The sequence below is a fragment of the Lupinus angustifolius genome, chromosome LG04 (genome assembly GCF_001865875.1).
Source record: "Lupinus angustifolius cultivar Tanjil chromosome LG04, LupAngTanjil_v1.0, whole genome shotgun sequence".
In the NCBI taxonomy this organism is placed as follows: Eukaryota; Viridiplantae; Streptophyta; class Magnoliopsida; order Fabales; family Fabaceae; genus Lupinus; species Lupinus angustifolius.
Genome location: NC_032012.1, coordinates 9,896,740 through 9,903,200, shown reverse-complemented (window position 1 = coordinate 9,903,200; position 6,461 = coordinate 9,896,740).

The following is a 6,461-nucleotide window of genomic DNA, read 5'->3' as shown; positions in this document are numbered from 1 at the left end:
AATGAAAATATTAGTAAAATCTTATATTTCAAAATTGTAAAATTCGTGGTGTTACAAAGTGCCTGTACACACTAGTGATGATAATAGTGGTGATTTTCGACTTGAATTCTATAGTGTATATTTTTTAGAGAGGTGGTTGTGAATAAGTTTTTTTTTGGCTTGTATTTATAAATATATTGCTTTTTAACTTTTATCCCTTATCTGCAAATGTTTATTGCTATTATAGGTATGTATATTAATAATATAAAATTAAATATATATTATTATCTACCATATGAATAATGATAAATATAATTTGTTTTAAAAAGGGCAAGAATCCCTTTTACCTCTAATTGTCAATGTATATTACTATAATTTGTGCTGATAAGTTGACCAAGTTTAAAATATCTTCTAGGATTTCCTCTTGGTTGGTGGAACCTAATTCCTAATTTCAAGGTTGGTGATTTTTCAAGGAACATGTGAGGTCTTCATATATATAGATTCAATGCAATGTAAATATATACGAGTGCATTTGCACCTTTGCTTAAAAAAGAACGCAAGAAAATATTAGTTAATTTTTAATTAAAAGATGAAACAAATTGGATCGGTGTCAACCATACATAATACAAATGGGTTGGTCAAAATTGTGAACTAGTAGTTAAAATTGTGAACTAGTAGTTACTGTAACCTTCCGATTAAATTTCTATAAATATTGTCTATTCAATTTTGACATGGAACTATTAATGTTTGGAGTTAAATTTGTGTAGAGAAGTTGTGATGGACCAAAACAACTTTTATGTGGGACTATTAGTTTTTACAACGTCAGACAGAGGTCGCTTTGGCTCATCATAACTATTAGTTCTCTAATAATTAGGATTGAGCTAACCTTATTGCTATTCTCTTCAACCCACTCTTATGGTCTAAGTTTCTTACCATTCTATTTCTCTTAAGTAAATAAAATAAAATATACTTTTAAAGACTCATATCAATATATCTAATACTATTAAGATATTTCATTATGATATTGATGTTTAGGCATAAGTATGCTATTTATCATTTTATTTGATTATATACATATATAATTATATATAATACTATGCTATTGGGTGGTAATTAGATGATTTAACTAGTTAAAACTTATACGAGACTTTTTACTGGTTGATGTCTGACCCGAATTTCATAACATTAGCTAGAATTAAATTAAAAAGGTAGAATAAAGTCCACAATTCATCTTCAACTTTATTTAAATTCTCGAAAATACTTCATATAATAAAAATTAAATTTAAATTACTTAGGCATATTACTACGAACAATAACACTATTTTACAAAAACTTTCAATATTATTACATTTCTAGCCGCCATGAATATGAAAGATCTCCATAAAAATAGTAATATAAATTAATAAGCATAACACATGATCTTATAATATAATTAATAAGGTATAGTTTAATAATATTATTACATTTTTAACCGCCGTGAATATGACAGATCTCCATAAAAATAGTAATATAAATTAATAAGCATAACACATGATCTTATAATATAACTAATAACATAATTTACATAGAATCAATTAGAAGAAAAATTAATTAATAATAACACATTCAATTTGCGTTTGTTACATTAATTGTTTCAAACCATTAATCTATGATTAAAAGTTTGCTCACAACACAACTCCTATAAGTATATGTCCCTCACCTGGTGTCCCAACTTTATAAGAATATCTTCATGCTATTGAGAATTTATTTGTTTATTCTTGGGTCAATCCATGAATCCTAAGATATGCTTAACAAGCAAGATAAATTAGGCCATAAATTCCTCAAATATTCCATCTCAAGAAAGTTAAGAATATACAAATAAATGTTTTAAACATAGTTTATTATCTATATATATATATATATATATATATAATTAGAGAATAATGTATGTCCTGATGTGGAGAGAGGTAAAAAATAACTATGTTTATTGTCGAACTAGTGTAACGAGAGAAATTATCTCCTCACACTCCTCACACTCCTCACACTAGGAGCTTATAACATTTAGAAAAACACAAACAAATATTGAGCAGTGATATTCATGGCACCATCAAGCACTCATATCTTCTTATTCTTCTTCATTTTAATTGCCTCTCTAGTGGCAGTAAGTGCAGGATGGTTAGACAGATACAGGCATATCTACATTAAGAATGGTTTAGACAAAAGTACTCCTTTGAAAATTCATTGCAAATCGAGAGATGATGACCTTGGTGTTCATATTCTCAACTATGATGAGGAATTCAAGTTTCAATTTCAGATTAACTTTCACCAGAGTACATTGTTTTTCTGTGGCTTCACATGAGATGGAAAATTACATTGGTTTGACATTTATGATTGGAGTAGAGATAAATATGTATGCACGCCCGATTGCAAGTGGAGCATGACCAGAGAGACTCCATGTTTGTATGATTATGTTACCAAAAATTATGAATTATGCTACTACCAATATCATTAATATCATTATTTATCAAATAAAAATATGGTGGTACAAATAATTGGATGAATTTATAGGTTTGTCCATGTTTCTGGTACAAATTGTTATTTGGATTTATATTTTGTTATGAAATTCAAGAATTCATTCAAAGTGTATATTAATTGTCACTTAGTTGTTTGAATCTAATGATATTATCGTGATGAGAATCAAGAGGTTTTAATTTAGTGTAAAGTCAGAAACTAAGGGTATATTTATCTTCTTAATTAATTAAAGTGCATAAGAATATTAAAGAATTCGATATGTGAATTTAATTTTATGCAAAGAACAATACTAGGAAGAATCCTCACTTTTATATATATATAATTATATGAGGATGGAGTATCTCCATGTGTGAGGAGATAATTTCTCTCCTTACACCAATTAGACAATGACACGTAGTTATTTTTTTACCTATTTTAAAAATAAATAAGAAATCAAAAAATAAAGTAATACAAGTGTCTATTAATGAATGAGTATAAGGATATAACTTCTCTCCTCACACCAGGAGATACATTATTCTCTTAAAAGTACACTTTTTATTTTAACTAGTGTGTTGACATCATTCCCGTGTCAGTTAACCAACATTTTTATACAACAGAGTAATTATCAATTTTAGTCCCTCATGTTTTTCGACCTTACCTGGTATCTTAAAAATTGAAAAAACCCAAAATGATGCACAATATTTTCAAATGTAAGTCAAATTAGTCATTTTTAACATGTTTTAAAACATATGGTAGAGACTAATTTGACATACATTTAAAAATTTTAGGGAACAATTTTAGGTTTTTCAATTTTTAAAATATCAAACTAGTAAGGTCGAAAAACACGATGGACTAAGACAAATAATTACTCTATGAAATAATCACCTTCCCAAAAAGTAATATCAAAGATTTGAATACCCGAAATTCTGGAAAAGTTCAATCTGAACCAATCCCACCATCAATTGATTCTTTCCAACCGTTACCTTAATTAATACAACTTGTTACCTTAATGTAATCTTAATTATGCACTAATAATTTATAAGTTTTATATATTATTATTATATAATTAATTATTTATGTTTAATTATCATTGATTATATTATCTTACAGTATTAAATTCCTCATTGTAACATTTTTCCAATGACATGTATGTTATTTTTCAATGAAACTAGAAGTGTACCCGTGCACTTGCACGAGTCGCTTCTTTGTTTATGCATAATGCATAAATAATATACATATATTTTATAACATCAATAAATCATGTATTGAACCATTATATTTTTTTTCATTCATATAGTTGCAATATTAACATTAATTTTTAGCATATCTCTTGAGTGCTAATATTTTATTTTAGATTAATGTTCATTGTGTATAAATATTTGAATATATTTTTAGCATTCAAATATTGTATAATTAAATGTTATTTATTTGATTATATTTTAGCTAATAATCATTGTATGAAAATAACTCATAAATCAAAAACACATTAAGTTAGGATTTGAATGATGTTTTTTCCTGATAATTTTAATCAAAATAATAGAAAGAGTCTTCTGATAATTTTAATCAAAATAATAAAAAGAGTTTAATAATTGATTTGTTATTCTTATATATTCCTAATTAAAATACATATATTTTCCATGAATATATCTACCATTGTTATCTTTTAATTAAATAATATAATGAAAGTAATTAAATATTTTGAAAATTCTCATTCATTATATTCTCATATGTTATACTAATATATATTCAAAAAATGTTATGATTTTTAATCTTCTTAATCTATTAATGATAATAATATATTCTTTAGTAATTTCAAAATATGAAATAACATTAATGAAATTTGTTATTTGAAATAGCCTTGACGAAAGAAGAATGATCATTTCCTTCAACAATGGTGTCATTAATGATATGATCTTGCTTCCACGAGAATTGATAATAGAATTATCATGAGAATTATAGTTATTGCTATTAATGCTAATAATATCCTCATTGGTAACATGTTTTTGGTTGCTTAGATTTTCAATTTTGTGGGTCACCTTAAAATTAGGCATTAAAGTTGAAATCGAATTATTCTCTTGGCCGTTGGCTAAGGAGAAAAACGGATTAACATCTCACAATTTAATTTAATTAATATTCACATATTGTTTCTTAGAAATCTCCTTTCTAGTAACAGTCAATCATTTCCATAAACCTACAACTATTCTTGAACATAATACTTGTCATTTTTTGCTCACCCATTGAATTTACATTTATTGTCCTAGTTGTAACGAACATAATAGTTTCCACTTTTCCACCAGATTCGTCAATCATTATTAATCTAATACAATAATATACTCACAATTGATTTCTTATTTTTAAATATGGTTGTTTTGTATATATAAATAATACAATGATATTAAGTAATATATATTCAAAAAATAAGGATCACATCCATTATATTATTTAAGGATGAATTCATTAATGTCATTTAATAGGTAATAAATTATTCTAGTAACTAATATATACTCAAAAATTGTTATAATGATTAATTATATTATTTCTTCATTAGTTATAAATAAAATCATTAAGTATTCATGATGAATAAGTATGAAAATAAAAAGGGATTATGGAAATTAAATGTTAATATTTTAAAAGCTAGCAATTATCATTATCATTATTAGAATTTATTATTTTGAAAATGTTAATTTTTTCATATACAATTATTATGCATGTTAACTTTTTTAGGCAATTGTTAATTTAACCACGTTAACGTTTTGGGAAGTTTAATATTTGAAGCATTTAATATTTTGAACATATTATGCATTCATATTATAATAATAGTAAACATTTAATATTTTGAACATGTTATATATTCAGATTGTAATAATAATGTGTAATAATAATAATGTAAATCATTTTGAATTATTGATAGTTAACACACTAACAATAACCAAAATATTAAATGGTTAATTCAAAAAATTATTTAACCACCTTATAGATTAACTTTTTTTAGGCAATTCTTAATTTAGCCACGTTAACTTTTTGGAAGTTTAATATTTGAAGCATTCACACACGTTATGTATTCAAATTATAATAATAATGTATAATAATAATAATAATAATAATGTAAATCATTTTGAATTGTTGATAGTTAACTTTTTTATAGCCAAAATATTAAATGATTTATGCAAAATATTATTTAACCATGTTAACTTTTTGGAAGTTTAATATTATGTATTAAGATTATAATAATAATGTAAATCATTTTCAATTATTGATAGTTAACACATTAACAATATTGGAAGTTTAATATTTGAAGCATTTACACATGTTATGTATTCAGATTGTAATAATAATGTGTAATAATAATAATATTAATGTGTAATAATAATAATATTAATCAGATTGTAAATAGATTCAATGAGGTCATGACACATGTTAGAAATGATGTGGCAATTCAATGAGGTGATGATACATGTATGTGAAGAGTTTTTTTTGTTTGTTAAATAGTAAATAGATATATGTTATATTAAATTTCTCATTGTAACATTTTTTTAGTGACATGTATGTTTTTTTTACATGTACATTATTTTCTTAATGACATGTATGTTATTTTTATTTCATAATAAAATAAAACTTATTAAGTGAAAATAGTAAGGTTTTCTTTCAACCTAGTCAATTCGACATTTCACCACAACTCATTTTATTGTTTAATTTAATCCACTAGTTTCATGGATCATACAAGTTTAACTTATGCTAAAATTCTAACTTGGTAAATAAACAAGTCAAACTAAATAAACAATTCAAATAGTTAGTTTCATTTGAATCGATTATATATATTTATAAAAATTCTTTAAATATATCCTTATTAAGATTGAAGAAAATAAGAGAGTCATTGGGGGTGCCATGTGTTGCTCTGCTAGGGTTTAAGACTCCACCTTTCTTGGATCTGCAATGATGAGTACTAAAACTGTAACACCGCGAATTTTACGATTTGGAATTATAAGATTTTA